Genomic DNA, 18,270 nt, shown 5'->3' with positions numbered 1-18,270 from the left:
GTGCTCATCCCGGCAAGTGTCCACCTCAGTGCCCGTCACCCATTCCCCTCCAACACCCGCCCTCCTCCCCTTCCACCACCCCTAGTTCGTTTCCCCGAGTTAGGAGTCTTTATGTTCTGTCTCCCTTCCTGATATTTCCCAACATTTCTTTTCCCTTCCTTTATATTCCCTTTCACTATTATTCATATTCCCCAAATGAATGAGAACATACACTGTTTGTCCTTCTCCGATTGACTTATTTCACTCAGCATAATACCCTCCAGTTCCATCCACGTTGAAGCAAATGGTGGGTATTTGTCGTTTCTAATTGCTGAGTAATATTCCATTGTATACATAAACCACATCTTCTTTATCCATTCATCTTTCGATGGACACCGAGGCTCCTTCCACAGTTTGGCTATTGTGGCCATTGCTGCTAGAAACATCGGGGTGCAGGTGTCCCGACGTTTCATTGCAGCTGAATCTTTGGGGTAAATCCCCAACAGTGCAATTGCTGGGTCGTAGGGCAGGTCTATTTTTAACTCTTTGAGGAACCTCCACACAGTTTTCCAGAGTGGCTGCACCAGTTCACATTCCCACCAACAGTGTAAGAGGGTTCCCTTTTCTCCGCATCCTCTCCAACATTTGTTGTTTCCTGCCTTGTTAATTTTCCCCATTCTCACTGGTGTGAGGTGGTATCTCATTGTGGTTTTGATTTGTATTTCCCTGATGGCAAGTGATGCAGAGCATTTTCTCATGTGCATGTTGGATATGGCCGGATTTTATCCAAAGTATTTGTACTAAGTTATACTCCCCTCTGTACTCTTTCCATATTTTGGCTAATGTGGACATTGGGGTGCATGTGCCCATTTGAATCATTGTGTTTGTATCCTTTGACTGAATACCTACTAATGCAATTGCTGGGGTGTAGGGTAGATCTATTTTTAACTTTTTGAGGAAACTCCATACTGTTTAGGATGAAATTTTATTTTATTTTTAAAAGTTTTATTTAAATTCTATTAATTAACATAGAATATATTATTGGATTCAGAAGTAGAGATCAGCGATTCATCAGTCTTATGTAGTACCCAGTGCTAGAATGAAATTTTTTTTTTAATATTTTATTTATTCATGAGAGACATATATAGAGAGAGTCAGAGACACAGGCAGAGGGAGAAGCAGGCTCCATGCAGGGAGCACGACGTGGGACTCGATCCCGGGTCTCCAGGATCAGGCCCTGGGCTGAAGGCGGCGCTAAACCGCTGAGCCACCGGGGCTGCCCTAGAATGAAATTTTAAACTGTATATTTCTTTTATTATTATTAAAGTGAATTCCTCATTTTAAATCACCTATTCAGACAAATACCCACCATTTGCTTTGACGTGGATGGAACTGGAGGGTATTATGCTGGGTGAAATAAGTCAATTGGAGAAGGACAAACATTATATGGTCTCATTCATTTGGGGAATATAAAAAATAGTGAAAGGGAATAAAGGGGAAAGGAGAAAAAATGAGTGGGAAATATCAGAAAGGGACACAGAACATGAAAGACTGCTAACTCTAGGAAATGAACTAGGGGTGGTGGAAGGGGAGGTGGGCGGGGGGGTGGGGTGACTGGGTGATGGGCACTGAGGGGGGCACTTGACGGGATGAGCACTGGGTGTTATTCTATATGTTGGCAAATTGAACACCAATAAAAAATAAATTTATAAAAAAATAAATCGCCTATTCATCTCCTTACCACCTTCCCCTCTCCCTGGGGTAATTTTTAAAAAAGATTTTACTTATTTATTCATGGGAGACAGAGAGAGAGAGAGAAAGGCAGAGACACAGGCTGAGGGAGAAGCAGGCTCCATGCAGGGAGCCCGATATGGCACTCGATCCTGGTACTCCAGGATCACGCCCTGGGCCGAAGGCAGGAGCTAAACCGCTGAGCTACCCGGAGATCCTAATTTTTTTTTTTCTTATTGAATTATAAAAAAGTGTTTATATTCCCTGGATGTTTATGTTTCCTCATATGTTTATTTTCTATCCTCACAGACTTCATTGTCAAATGAAGAAAAAAGCAATGGAGTTCAACAGGTGCTATGAGAAGTACACAGGACTAATGGGATATGGGGAGGGAAAACTTAAACCAGATTTCAGAGGATGTGGCAGGATTTCCAGAAGTGACATTTAATCTGAGATCTAGGTGGATGAGGTAGCAAGTTGGGGAACTGGACCATATCTTCTTTTTATCTACCTAAGAACAATTTTCCTTTTTCTTATTTATTTTTAAGATTTTATTTATTTATTCATGAAGGAGAGAGAGAGAGAGAGAGAGGCAGAGATGCAGGCAGAGGGAGAAGCAGGCTCCATGCAGGGAGCCCGATGTGGGACTCGATCCCAGGTCTCCAGGATCAGGCCCTGGGCTGAAGGTGGCACTAAACAGCTGAGCCACCCGGGCTGCCCCTCTTTTTATTTTTAAATATTTATTTGAGAGAGTAAGAGAGAGTGAGAGTGCAGGGGAAAGGGCAGAGGAAGAGGGAGAGAGAATCCTCAGGCCTACATGCCCCAAGGAGTATGGAGCCTGACACAGAGCTCAATCTCATGACCCTGAGATCACAACCTGAGCTGAAATCAAGAATCAGATGCTTAACTGACTGTGCCACTCAGATGCTCCCTGAACAACAATTTTTTTCTGTCCAGTACCTTCAACTTTTTAGCATTATTTAGTGTTCGTGAAAGTGAAATGGAATTTCACCTCCATTGCAGAGGAGAGGTTTTGGGCAGATAGGACCTCTTAGCATCTCTCAAATTTTATTTTTATTTTAAAAAGATTTTATTTATTTATTCTTGAGAGATACAGAGAAAGAGGCAGAGACACAGGCAGAGAGAGGAGAGCAGGCTCTAGGCAAGGAGCCTGATGTGGGACTTGGTCCTGGGAATCCGGGATCACGCCCTGAGCCAAAGGCAGACATTCAACCACTGGGCCACCCAGGTGTCCCAACATCTCTCAAATTTTGCTCAGCTAAAGAGTCCAGGGGAATTCAACTTCCTCTGGGCAGTGCTTGGAATTTTGTGAATTTTAGAATTGATCTAGACCTAAGTAAGAGGTTATTGGATCTAATCTTTCACCCAGGGCTGCAATGCCCTGTATAAAATCTTCGATAAGTGGTTAACCCACTTCTGCTGTTTAGTCTTTGAAGCTCACTCCTTCAAGACACATCCCATTCTATCTGAAGATTAACTGTTGTTAGAACTCTTTCTTATATTGAGCTCTGTACCCTTTCTACCAATTGTTTTCTGTCTGCCCACTAGAAACACAAAAAATATGTTTTTTTTTCCATCTGATTACCCTTCAAATATCTAAGGACAATAACTTTGCATGTTTTGAGTCTCCTTTTCTCCAAATGAAACATTTCTAGTACAATCAGCCTGCACTTTCATTTTAAGACTTTCATGGATCACCTTTTCCAACTCAGTGGGTCTTTGTTACTGACCACCTGGGTCAGACTTCTTTTCTTGAGGAAACTGAGAAGAAAAAGTAGCCCTGGGGGATGTATATACATTTGTGGGAAAATAACTGCCTTGGGCTATGGTTTATTATTATTTTTTAAAGATTTTATTTGAGAGAGAGGGAGAGAGAGAGAAAATGAGCGGGGGCGGGAGGGGCAGAGGGAGAAGCAGACACCCTGCTGAGCAGGGAGCCCAATGTGGGGCTCTATCCCAGGGCCCTGGGATCATGACCTGAGCAAAGGCAGATGCTTAACCAACTACGATGCTTAACCAGGCGCCCCTGAGCTATGCTTCTTAAACTTTTTTTTTTCTTAAACTTGATTGCATATTAAAACCACCTGGAGGAGTTTTTCTCTTAGTAAACCATAAAGAAATGTTAGTTTATTAAGTCACCTTTGCTCTAAATCACAGATATTTCACTGCCGTTTAAAAAATTATCATTGTTCTTTTTTAAGATTTTATTTTTAAGTGATCTCTACACCCAATATGGGGCTTGAACTTACAACCCTGAGATCAAGAGTCACATGTTTCACTGACTGAGCCAGGCAGGAAACCTCCCATGCAAATTATTTGTAATATATATATACATTAAAATTCACTGTTTTTGGATGTTTAGTTCTATGAATTTTGACAAAAACATACAGTCATGTAATTATCACCACAAACTAGATACAGAAAGCTTCCATCATCTCCCTAATTCTATTTGTAGTGAGCCCCCACCCCCAACCACTGGCAACTACTGATTTGTTGTTCATTGCTATAGTTATGTGTTTTCTAGTATCAGTGAAATACTATGGTATATAGCCTTTGACTCTGATTTCTTTCACTAGCATAATGCATTTGAAATCTTTTTTTTTATTTTTTTATTTATGATAGTCACAGAGAGAGAGAGAGAGAGAGAGAGAGAGAGAGAGAGGGGCAGAGACATAGGCAGAGGGAGAAGCAGGCTCCATGCACTGGGAGCCCGACGTGGGATTCGATTCCGGGTCTCCAGGATCGCGCCCTGGGCCAAAGGCAGGCGCCAAACCGCTGCGCCACCCAGGGATCCCACATTTGAAATCTTTAATGTTGTTTCATGTATCAGTAGTAATTTGTTATTTTTTATTAATGAAATAATAATCCACTTTATGAATATACTATTGTTTATCTTTTTCCTAGTTGAGGGACACTGTTTCCAAATTTTGGTGTGTATAGGTCTTTGTGTGAACATAAATTTTCATTTCGCTTGAGTAAATAGGTATGAAGGAGATTTCTGGGTCACATGCTAATTATGTTTAATTTGTTAAGAAACTGCCAAACTGTTTTCCAGAGTGACTGTACCATTCTATATTCCCACTGGCAATATGTGAGAGTTTCAGTTGCTCCACATCCTCTCCCAATACTTGGTATTGGTAGTTTTTTGAAAGGGTCATTCTAAGATTGTAGTGGTATCTCATTGTGGTTTCATTTTACATCATTAATGCGTAGAGATGTTGAGCATCTTTTCACGTGCTTATTTGCTGTCCATATATCTTCTTTGATGAAGTGTCTGTTGAAATCTTTTGCCATTAAAAAAACTGAGTTTTCTTATTTGAAAAATTAAAAAAAGATTTAATTTATTTATTTCAGAGAGACAAGAGAGCACAAGCTGGGGGAGGGGCATAGGGAGAGGGAGAATCAGACTCCCCCATTGAGCAGAGAGCCTGATGCGGTGCTCGATCCTAGGACCCTGAGATCATGACCTGAGCTGAAGTCAGACGCTTAACCAACTGAACCACCCAGGTGTCCCTGCATACTCTTATTCTTGAATTTAGAAAATAATATATTTTGGATACAAGTAAGTCCTTTGTCAGATAATGTGATTTGCTAATATCTTCTTCTAAATTGCAAGTGTCTTTAGAAAACAGTTTAAAATTTTGAAAAATCCTATTTTATTACTTTTTCTTTTATGGACTATGCTTTTGGGTAATATCTAAGAACTCTTGCCTGATATAAGATCACAAAGATTTTCTCTTTTGATATCTTTAAAGACTATAGTTTTGCATTTAGGTCTATGATACATTTAGAGCTTTTGTTTGTTTTTGTTTGTTTAAGGTATGAGGTATAAGTTGAAATTCATTCTTTTGCATATGGATGGTCAATTTTCCCAGAACAAAGTGTTGGAAGTACAATTTTTCTCTATTGAATTGCCTTTGCTGCTTTGTTAAAAAATCATATGGGGGGTGCCTGCCTGGCTCAGTCAGTAGAGCATCTGACTCTTGATCTGGGGGTTATAGGTTTGAGCTCCACATTGGGTGCAGAGATTACCTAAAAATAAAATCTTTTAAAAAATATTTTATTTATTTATTCATGTTAGACACACACACACACACACACACACACACACACACAAACAAACAGAGAGAGAGAGAGAGAGAGAGAGAGAGAGAGGGGCAGAGGGAGAAGCAGGCTCCATGCCGGGAGCCTGATGTGGGACTCGATCCCAGGACTCTAGGATCACGCCTTGGGCCAAAGGCAGGTGCTGAACCGCTGAGATACCCCGGGATCCCCCTAAAAATAAAATCTTAAAAAAATCAAATTAACATGTGCAACACTAAAGACTAATGAAGATGTAGAGCAACAGGCACAATCATTCACTGCTGGTGGGAATGTAAAATGGAACAGACACCTTGGATGACAGTTTAGAAGATTCTTGCAAAACTAACCATAGTCTTACTATAGGATCCAGCAATCATACTTAGATATTTACACAAATAAATAAATAACTTATCTCTACACAGACCTGAACGCAAAAGTCTATAGAACCTTTATTCATAATTGCCAAAAATTGGAAGGAGCTAAGGTGTCATCCTTTAATAGGTGAATGGATAAAGAAACTGATACATCCATACAATGGAATATTATACAGTAATAAAAAGAAACAAACAATGAAAAGACATGGAGAAAACTTTTTTTTTTGTATATATTTTTTAAATTGGAGTTCGATTTGCCAACATATAGCATGACACCCAGTGCTATATGGAGGAAACTTAAATGCATATTGTTAAGTGAAAAAAACCCATCTGGAAAGGCTACATAGTGTATGATTCCAATTATTTGACATTCTAGATAAGGCAAAAATATAGCAACAGTAAAAAGATCAATAGTTGCCAAGGGTTAAGAAGATGGGGGAGGTTATGAATAGTGGAACATGGGATTTTGAGGGCAGTGAAACTATTTCGCATGATGCTATAATGACGAGTACATGATATTATGCCTTTCACAAAACCCATAGAATTTTACAACACAAAGAGTGAACCCTACTGTAAGCTCTGGACTTTTTTTTATATTGGAGTTCAATTTTCTCAACATATAGCATGACACCCAGTGCTCATCCCACCAAATGCACCCAAGCTCTGGACTTTAGTTAATGATAATGTATCAGTATCAGTTCATCAGTTGTAACAAATATAACATACTAATGAAAGACACTAATACTGGGAGAAACTGGGGTGAGGAGAGAATGAGTATATGGGAACTCTCTGTACTTTCAGTTCAATTTTTCTGCAAGCCTAAAACTTCTCTAAGAAATAAAATCCATTAGTTAAAAATATAATCAATTGGCCATATTTGCATGGGTCTATTTCTAGACTCCTTTTTTCTTCTGTTGATCTATCATCTATCTATCTATCTATCTATCTATCTATCTATCTATCCATCCATTATCTATTTACCTATATACTTATCCTTTCATCAATACTGTCTTGATTCTTGTAGCTTTATATAAAGTAAGTCTTGAAACAGACTGTAAATTCTCCAACTTTGTTATTTTACCTTAAAATTGTTTTGGCTATTCATATTCCTTTGCCTTTCTTTTTTTTTTTTTCCTTTGCCTTTCTAAATTATAGAATGATATTGTCAATATTTACAAAAAATTTTACTTCGTTAGTAACTTTCTTCTGCTGGGATTTTTGACTGGGATTGTGTTGAATCCATAGATTTATTTGGGAAGAACTGATTTTTTTTTAAAAGATTTTATTTATTATTCATGAGAGACACACAGAGAGAGGCAGAGACATAGGCAAAGGGAGAAGCAGGTTCCTTGTGGGGAGCCTGATAAGGGACCCAATCCCAGGACCCTGGGATCACGCTCTGAGCCGAGGGTAGATGCTCAACTGCTGAACCAGTGTGTCCTGAATGCTTTTGATCTTAAGAACTCTTTGCCTAGCTCTAGATACTAAAGAGTTTCTCTTATGATTTAAAGTTTTATAGTTTTACATTTATATCTATAAAATATTTATTGAGTTTTTTTTTTACTGGGACTGCCACTGGCAGCAGATTATCTTGAGTTTTATTAAGAATTTAAAAATCTAAACATTTTATAGAGGCCTGGGAAGCCTATCTAGAAACACTGGCTTCTCTCATTTCCAACCTCCACATGTCCATATACCTCACAGCACTGCACACCCACCCACCCCTGCCTGATGACAGACAACTTGGCAGCACAGTGAATGTCATATTTTTACTGTTTGTACAAAACTGGCATTTAGATTTCAAGATTTATAGTATCACAAAATTATGGGCAGCAGTCTTAAGCATTTCAACAATGCTTATGAGCTCCACTTTGCTGACTCAAACAAGGCTATTATTCCAAGTTCAAAAAAACGGGACTTGTCCCAAGTAGGCATATTATACATCCTGCAGATACTTGGGTCACACTGCTCAGGACCCATTTGTGACCGTGTCTTCTTCCATCTCCTCTTCACCATCATCAGTGGGGCCTGATCTGCGTTCTCTGCCAGGTATCTGACCAGACTGTAGCAAACCCTTCAGCCGCTCCACCTCAGCCAGGGTTGACACATTTGCTATAGCATTCTTGATTGCTTCTACATCCCCTGCAGATGGCCCACACCTTTCTTTTTTTTTTTTTATAAATTTATTTTTTATTGGTGTTCAATTGGCCCACACCTTTCTTTTTGTCAGTTGGCAAACCAGCACCTGGACTGAAAGTTTTGCTTCTCCTGGCAATATCCTTTGCAAGTTGTGCACCCCGTTGCCCTTGAACATTTTCTCTGCTTCCTGACGCTCTTTTAGTTTCACCTTCTGGAAATCTAATACTCTGACTTGTGGAACTTCATAAATTACATACAGTCTATAATGCTTCTTGTTTGTTACAGGATTTCTCAGAATACTTAGTAAGTCAGTGATTTGAGAGATGCCAAAGGGTCCAGGTCACCCAGTTCCACAAGACTCTATTGTTGGTGAGAATGAGTTCTCTCAGACGGGGTAGAGCCTGATCAAGTCCTTCACCAGTACGGCACATTCTATTGTTGTTCACTAATAGTGTTTTCAGCCTTCTCAACAAAGGAAAACCATCCAGTTTCCTGACTTTGTTGTCAGAAAAATCAATAGCATCAAACTGGTCTAAGGTAGCACCCAGATTTTCAATGACAGGAATTCTCTACCCCTGGAGATCCAGCTCGTGGTCCTGCACGGCTTGGTGTACTGAGCCATCAGCTTCACCATCCTGCTGCCTCCTGCTGCCGGTGCCGGTGCCCAAGATTCTGTTTTTAAGTGATCTTTACACCCAACATAGGGCTTAAGCTCACAAACCCAAGATCAAGAGTCCTACTCTACCAACTGAGCCAGCCAGGTGCCCCGATTTTGAATTTTTTTAATAAAGTGTGAGGTTTAGACTGAAGTTATTATTTTTTTGCATATGAATGTCTACTTGCCCTAGCACTATTTGTTTTATTCTCTAAAGTTTTAATTTAAAAAAATTTTTTTTTAGTCAAGCAGAAGTAACTTTTACTAGTCTAATGAGCAGGGAACAGTGCCAATGTCCCAACTATGCTCTTTTCTAACTCAATGCTTCCCAGACCTTCATGTGTACATGTTACCTGGGAATCAGTTTAATGCAGCTTCTGATTCAGCAGGTCTGGGATTGGATTGAGACCCTGCATTCCTTTTTTTCCTCCCCAGCATTATTAAAATTTTTTAAAATCAATTTGCCAACATATAGTGTAACACCCAGTATTCATCACATCACATGCCCTCCTCAATGCCTGTCACCCAGTTACCCCATTTCCTCACCTACCTCCCCTTCAGCAACCCTCAGTTTGTTTTCCAGGGTTAAGGGTCTCTCATGGTTTGTCTTCCTTTCTAATTTTTCCCCATTCAGTTTCCCCTCCTTCCCTTATGGTCCCTTTCACTACTTCTTATATTCTACATGTGAGTGAAACCATATGATAATTGTCTTTCTCCAACTGGCTTATTTCACTCAGTATAATACTCTCCAGTTCCAACCACATCGATGTAAATGATAGATATTTATCCTTTCTGGTGGCTAATATTCCACTGTTTGTGTATATATATATATATATATATATATATATATATATATTACATATTCTTTATCCGTTCATCTGTCCATGGGCATCTCAGCTCCTTCCACAGTTTGGCTATTGTGAATATTGCTGCTATGAACATTGGGGTGCAGTTGTCCCATTGTTTCACTACATCTGTATCTTTGGGATAAATGCACTATATGTTTTAATTTGGAATTCCATAGTGAAATATGATGTTGAGCATCTTTTCATATGCTGTGTTCCATCTGTGTATCTTCTTTCATGAGATATTTGTTCATATTTCTGGCTTATTTTAAAAATTGTTTGTTATTATTATTGAGTTTTAGGAGTTCTTTGTGTATTTTGAATGACAATCCTTTATCAGATGTGTATTTTGCAAATATTTTCTCAACTATGGCTTGTCTTCTCATTCTCTTGACAGTGTCTTTTGCAGAGCAGAGTTTTAAATTTTAATGAAATCCAGCCTATGAATGATTTCTTTCATGGGCTATTCTTATCTGATTGTATCTAAAAGGTCAGCACACCTAAGGTCACCTAGATTTTCTCCTATGTTGTCTTCTAGGAGTTTTATATTTTCATATAGGTTTATGATCCATTTTATTTTATTTTTTAAGTTAATTTTATTTTATTTTTATTATTTTAAGTTAATTTTTGTGAAGTGTAAGGTCTGTGTCTTTTTTTTTTAAGATTTTAAAAAAATTTATTCATGAAAGACACACACACACACACACACACAGAGGCAGAGACACAGGCAGAGGGAGAAGCAGGCTCCATGTAGGGAGACTGATGTGGGACTTGATCCCAGGTCTCCAGGATCACACCCTGGGCTGCAGGCAGCACCAAACCGCTGTGCCACCAGGGCTGTCCCAAGGTCTGTGTCTTGATTCATTTTTTTGTTTTTGCATGTGAATGTTTAGTTTTTTAAAAAGATTTTATTTATTTATTTGGGACACAGAGAATGCACAAGCAGGGTGAGCAGCAGGCAGAGGGAGAAGGAGAAGCAGGCTCCCCACTGAGCCGGGAGCCAGATGTGAGTCTCAATCCCAGGATCCTGGGATCATGACCTGAGCCAAAGGCAGATGCCTAACCAACTGAGTCACCCAAGCTCCCTTTGAATGTTTAGTTCTTTTAGCACCATTTGTTGAAAAGACTACTTTTCTCTATTGTATTACCTTTGTACCTTTGTCAAAGATCAGTTGATTATGTTTCTGTGCGTCTATTTCCAGGCTCTCTATTCAATTCCATTGATCCACTTATCTACTTTATAAGTATCACACTGTCATTATTCCTGCAGCATTTTAGTAAGTCCTGAAGTCAGGTAGTGTCAGTTCTTCAACGTTGATCTTCACTTTCAATATTGTGTTGGCTGTTCTTGGTCTATGGCCTCAATTTAAATCTTAGACTCAATTTGTCAATATCTACAAAAGAATTAGGGTTTTGATCAGTATTGCATTGAATATATAAGCCAGGAAGAATGAACAACCTGACAATGTTGAGTCTTCCATGAACATGTATTATCTTCTTGAAAGAAGAACATGTAGTTCTTTCATTTCCCTTCTCACAGTTTTGTAGTTTTCCTCATGTAGAACTTGTACATATTTTGTTAGATTTATACCTAGGTATTTCATTTTTGGGGATGCTAATGTAAATGTAATGTAAATGTTGTTTTTAATGTCAAACTCCACTTGATCATTGCTGGCATACAGGAAATCCATTGATTTTTGTATATTTACTGTGTATCCTTCAATTTTGCTGTAATGGCATATTAGTTTCTTCAGCACCATTTGTTGAAAAGGTGCAAAAGGCTATCTTTTTTTTTTACACTTTTGTGAAAGATCATTTGGGTATATTTAATCGGGTGTATGTTGAGTCTTCTAACTTATTTTTTTAAAAGATTTTAATTCATTTATTCATGATAGACACACACACACACAAACACACACAGAGGCGAAGACACAGGCAGAGGGGGAAGCAGGCTCCATGCAGGGAGCCTGATGCAGGACTTGATCCTGGGACCCCAGGATCACGCCCTGGGTGGAGGGCAGGTGCTAAACTGCTGAGCCACCAGGGATCCCTGAGTCTTCTAACTTATAAACATAGATTTTAATTTATCTATGGGCTCTTTGGCTTTATCTCCTTTTCTTTTAGTTGGTTGTTCTAGAGATTATAATATGCATACCAAACTCTTCATGGTCTGTTATATTTTATTTATTTATTTATTTTATTTTTTAAAAGATTTATTTATTTATTTTTGATAGACATAGAGAAAGAGAAAGAGAGAGAGAGAGAGAGAGAGAGGCAGAGACACAGGAGGAGGGAGAAGCAGGCTCCATGCTGGGAGCCTGACGTGGGACTCAATGCCGGGACTCCAGAATTGCGCTCTGGGCCAAAGGCAGGCACTAAACCGCTAAGCCACCCAGGGATTCCCATTTTATTTTATTTTTATTTTTAAAGATTTTATTTGTCTATTTGAGAGAGAGAGAGAGAGAGAGAGAGAGAGAGAGAGTGAGGAGGGGCAGAGGGGGAGGCAGAAAAAACCTGAAGCAGATTCCGCACTAAGCACAAAGCCTTTTGCAGGGCTTGATCCCAGGAACCTGAGATCATGACTTGAATTGAAATCGAGAGTCAGATGCTTAACTGACTGAGTCATCCATCTTTTTAGAAAAAGATAAAAACTTGACCACCATATAGATTCTTTTACTTTCTCCCCTTTATATTATAGATGTCATCTGTATTAAATATATGTACATTAGGGGTCACCTGGAAAGATGCCCCAGAAAGATTACTTTTTTTCTTGGAGTTTTTTCTCTCTGTGCCCACTATGCAGTTTTCCAACTTGATTTGCCCTGTGTTAAAGCTAGGAGGTAAAGGAAGAAAAAAAAAAATCCAAGGAAATTCACCACCACCATTTTGTCATTCTTCAGATTTTGACTTCCTTCCACAATCTTTTTGCTTTACTTTTCAAAGTCCTCAGATAGTTGCTCCCCTCTGCCCCTAGATTTATTGAGTTAAAATTGGTATTCAGGGGCACCTGGGTGGTTCAGTTGATTAAGTGTCTGACTCTTGGTTTTGATTCAGGGCATGAACTCAGGGTTGTGAGACTGAGTCCTGTGTTGGGCTCCATGCTGGGTGTGGAACCTACTTAAGATTCTCTCTTTTCCAGGATACCTGTGTGGCTCAGTGGTTAAGCATCTGCCTTTGGCTCAGAGTGTGATTCCGGAGTCCCAGAACGGGTCCCACATCAGGCTTCCTGCATGGAGCCTCCTTCTCCCTCTGCCTACGTCTCTGCCTCTCTCTCTCTCGATCTGTGTGTCTCTCATGAATAAATAAATAAAATCTTAAAAAAATTCTCTTTCCCTTGCAATCTATGCCCCTGCCCCCCCCTAAAAAACCCGGTATACAAAAAACTGCACAAAATTAGTGTATACAATTTGGTGAGTTTGGACATATACACCTGTGTTCCATAACCACAATCCAGATAATAAGATATTCATCACTTCCAGAAGTTTCCTGGTGTCCCCTACCCCCTTTTTTCTGGGTAAGAGCACTGACCATGAGATTGACCCTTTTAACAAATTTTAAGGTGTACAATACCTTATTGTTAACCATAAGCATGATGTTCTCTGGAGCTTACTCATCTTGTGTAGCTGTAACTTTATATTCATTGAACAACAGTTCCCCACATCTCCCTCCCCCATTCTCTGGTAGCCCGGTAAGTCTATATCTTGGACTATTTTATTTATTTATTTATTTATTTATTTATTTATTTATTTATTTTAAAGATTTTATTTATTTATTCTTGAGAGATAGAAGGAGAGACAGGGCCAGAGACACAGGCAGAGGGAGAAGCAGGCTCCATGCACCGGGAGCCCGACGTGGGATTCGATCCCGGGTCTCCAGGATCGCGCCCTGGGCCAAAGGCAGGCGCCAAACCGCTGCGCCACCCAGGGATCCCTATTTTTTATTTAAAAATATTTTTTTTTATTTATTCATGAGAGACACACAGAGAGAGAGAGAGAGAGGCAGAGACATAGGCAGAGGGAGAAGCAGGCTCCATGCAGGGAGCCCGACGTGGGACTAGATTCTGGGTCACCAGGATCACACGCCAGGCCGAAGGTGGAGCTAAACCGCTGAGCCACCGGGGCTGCCCTCTTGTAACTATTTTAGATGCTTCATATAAGAGGAATTATATAGTATTTGTCCTTCTGTGACTATTTCACTTAGCACATTGTCTTCTAGGTTCATCCATGTAGCCCCAAATGGCAGGATTTTTCTTCTTTTTAAAGGAAGAATAAGATTCCTCTGTGTGTGTGTGTGATATTTTCTCTATTCATCTGTTGATAGAAACTGTGGGTTGTTTCCATATTGTGAATACTGCTTCAATGAACATAGGAGTGAACATATCTTTTTGAGATTTCCTTTGGATATATACTCAGAAGAGGGATTGCTGGATCATATGGTAGACTTATTAATTAATTTATTAATTTAATTTTCATTTAAATTCAAGTAGCCAACATAAAGTACATAATTTCAGATGTAGTGTTCAATGATTTATCACTTGCGTATAACACCCAGTGCTCATTACATCACATGCCCTCCTTAATGCCCATCACCAAATTGCTCCATCCCCCACCCACCACCCTTCCTTCAACACTCAATTTGTTTCCTATAGTTAAGAGTCTCTCATGGTTGAAGGACAAACATTGTATGTTCTCATTCATTTGGGGAATATAAATAATAGTGAAAAGGAATATAAGGGAAGGGAGAAGAAATGTGTGGGAAATATCAGAAAGGGAGACAGAACATAAAGACTCCTAACTCTGGGAAACGAACTAGGGGTGATGGAAGGGGAGGAGGGCGGGGGGTGGGAGTGAATGGGTGATGGGCACTGAGGGGGGCACTTGACGGGATGAGCACTGGGTGTTATTCTGTATGTTGGTAAATTGAACACCAAAAAAATAAATTTATTATTAAAAAAACAAAACAAAACAAAACAAAAGAGTCTCTCATGGTTTTTCTTCCTCTCTGATGACTTCCTATTCAGTTTTCCCTCCCTTACCCTATGATTCTCTGAGCTGTTTCTTATATTCACATATGGGTGAAACCGTATAATTGTCTTCCTCTGATTGACTTATTTCACTCAGCATAATACTCTCCAGTTCCTTCCATGTTGATTGATATAAATGGTAAGTATTCATCCTCTGGTAGTTCTATTTTTAATTTTTTTGAAGTATCTCCATATTGTTTTCCATAATGGCTGTAATATTTTACATTCTTACCAAGTGTACAAGGGTTTCAATTTCTCCAGAACCTCTCTAACACTTTTTATTTATTTATTTTTTTAATAACAGTGATCTTAACAATTGTGAGGTGATGTCTCATTGTGTTTTTTAAAAAGATTGTATTCACTTATTTGACAGAGAGAGCAGAAAGAGAGAGAAAGAGCATAAACAGGGGAGCTGCAGAGGGAGAGGGAGAAGCAGGCTCCCCATTGAGCAGGGACGCCTGATGTGGGGCTGGATCTCAGGAACCCAGGACCACGACCTGAGCTGAAGGCAGACTCTCAACCAACTGAGTCATCCAGGTGCCCCTCATTGTGGTTTTAACTTGTATTTCTCTGATGATTAGTGATATTGAGCATCATCTAATATACCTGTTGGTAATAATTTACAAGTGTAAAAATGTTTAGATCCTTTGAACATTTTTAAAGTCATGTTTTGTTTTTTGTTTTGTTTTTTGCTATTGATTTGTAAGAATTCCTTACATATTTTGGAAATTAACCCCTTATCAGATGTATGATTTGCAAATATTTTCTCTCATTTTGTTGGTTGCCTTTTTCATTCTACTGATTGTTTTCTTTGCTGTGGCAGAAGTTTTTAGTTTGATGTTGCCTCATTTATCTATTTTTACTTTTGTTGTTGTCTATGCTTTTGATATCATATCCAAGAAATCATTGCTGAGACCAGTGTCAGGAGGATTTCCCCTATGTTCTCTTCTAGGAGTTTTATGGTCTCAAATCTTTTTTTTTTTTGGTAAATTTATTTATTATTATTTTTTAATAATAAATTTATTTTTTATTGGTGTTCAATTTGCCAACATATAGAATAACACCCAGTGCTCATCCCATCAAGTGCCCCCCTCAGTGCCCGTCACCCAGTCCCCCCTCCCCCCACGGAGCCCCCCCCTCCACCTCCCCTTCCACCACCCCTAGTTCCTTTCCCAGAGTTAGGAGTCTCTCAAGTTCTGTCTCCCTTTCTGATATTTCCCACTCATTTTTTCTCCTTTCCCCTTTATTCCCTTTCACTATTTTTTATATTCCCCAAATGAATTAGGCCATATAATGTTTGTCCTTCTCCGATTGACTTATTTCACTCAGCATAATACCCTCCAGTTCCATCCACGTCGAAGCAAATGGTGGGTATTTGTCGTCTCTAATGGCTGAGTGATATTCCATTGTATACATAAATATGGTTTCAAATCTTATGTTCAAATATTTAATTCATTTTCAATTCAATTCATTTTTTAAAAAAGATTTTATTTATTCATTTGAGAGAGAGAAAGTCAGGGAGAGAGGCAGAGGGAGAGGGAAAAGCAGACTCCCCGGTGAGCAGGGAGCCTGATGTGGGGGCTTGACCCCAGGACTCTGGGATCATGACCTGAGCAGAAAGCAGACACTTAACTGACTGAGCCACCCAAGCGCCCTATTTTCAATTAGTTTTTTTGTGTGGTGAAAGATAAGGGTTCAATTTTATTCTTTTGGATATAGATATATTAGTTTTCCCGAAGTATTTATTTAAGAGACTATTCTTTTCCCATTGTGTATTTTTGGCACCCTTGTCAAAGATCAATTAAGTATATACTTTTGGGTATATTTCTTATATTTATATGTCTGTTTTTTAAAAAAAGATTATTTATTTATTTATTCATTCATGATAGACATAGAGAGAGAGAGAGAGAGGCAGAGACACAAGCAGAGGGAGAAGCAGGCTCCATGCCGGAGTCCGATGCGGGACTCAATCCCGGGACTCCAGGATCCCGCTCCGGGCCAAAGGCAGGCTCGAAACCGCTGAGCCACCTAGGGATCCGCTCTACGTCTGTTTTTATATCAATACCATACTATTTTTATTTCTGTAGCTTTGTAATATATTTTGAATCCAGGAAATATGATGCCTCTAGCTTTGTTGTTCTTGACCCAAATTGCTTTAACTTTTTGGGGTCTTTTGTGGTTCCATATGAAACTTAAGATTGTTTTTCCTATTTCTGTAAGAAAGTCTTTGGGAATTTGATAGGGATTGCATTGAATTTGTAGATTGCTTTGTAATTCTTCCCAACCATGAACATGTCTGTCTTTCTATTTAGGTAGTTGCTTTTCATATTTTGTCTGGAGCTTTTAGTTTTAATCAGTGGAAGAGATAGGTTTCATTGGGTTTACTCTATCTTTATCAAAACCAGAGGACTTAGGAATTTTTCTTTGAATTAAAAAAATATTAATAGATGCAGGAAAGAATTGAAGCACAGCTAATATGGGTCTTTGCAGAATGCCTAGCCATCCTCCTGGAACACTAGAGGATGGGAGACCTTTGAGGTGCTATGAGACCACCTCCTACTTACCTTCTTATCCCTCCTGGGAGTCTGTCATGAAACAGTTTTTCATTGCCTCCCAGATTCTGGTGAGATATGGGGCTTACTGTTCTGCACCCTCTTAGAATAGAGCTGCAGAACTTAGAATCACTTAGCTTGAGTCTAGAGTTAGCTCCTCAGCAATGGGATATCCCACTTACATTGCAGTCATCTGGCCCCTTTTATTTTGATGTGTAGGACAAATACTGTGAGAAGCTGGCACATTTGCCAGCACTTCTTTTTGCTGTTTATGTAAGTAATAAACAATGAGTCAATAAGTGGCTCATTGTATCTTTACCGACTGAAGCAGTCAGGCCTTAATCTTTGCTTTACCTTGTCTTGTTTGTGCTCGACATTAATCAGTTATTATAAATTTTCTATTTTTTAAAAAGAATTTATTTATTTCTTCATGAGACACACACACACACACACATACACACACACACACACAGAGGCAGAGACATAGACAGAAAGAGAAGCAGGCTCCTGACAGGGAGCCGGATGTGGGACTCGATCCCCGGACCCAGGATCATGTCCTGAGCCAAAGGCAGATGCTCAACCACTGAGCCACCCAGGCATCCCTAAACTTTCTATTCTTATATTTTCTTCAAATGGGCTTAGATACCTACTAAAATCCATTGTTGGACAATTAAAAAACCATTTTTATTGTGGTAAAATAAAAATAACACAAAATTTATCATTTTAACCATTTTTAGTGTGCAATTCAGTGGCATTAATTATACTTAAAATGTTGTGCTGCCATCACTGCTATCCATTTCAAGAGCTTTTTCATCATCCTAAACAGAAAATCATCCTAAACAGAAAATCTGTACCTATTAAGCAGTAT

General features: G+C 39.1%; 1 pseudogene; it reads right to left on the bottom strand.

Moving 5' to 3' along the window:
* Positions 1–8,078: 8,078 nt before the first annotated feature.
* Positions 8,079–17,595, bottom strand: LOC121475756 (annotated as a pseudogene).
* Between the last annotated feature and the right edge of the window lie 675 nt (positions 17,596–18,270).

Source organism: Vulpes lagopus, chromosome 14 (genome assembly GCF_018345385.1).
Source record: "Vulpes lagopus strain Blue_001 chromosome 14, ASM1834538v1, whole genome shotgun sequence".
Lineage (NCBI taxonomy): Eukaryota > Metazoa > Chordata > Mammalia > Carnivora > Canidae > Vulpes > Vulpes lagopus.
The sequence above is the reverse complement of the archived record's forward strand: the minus strand, read 5'-3'. Positions and strand labels throughout refer to the sequence as shown.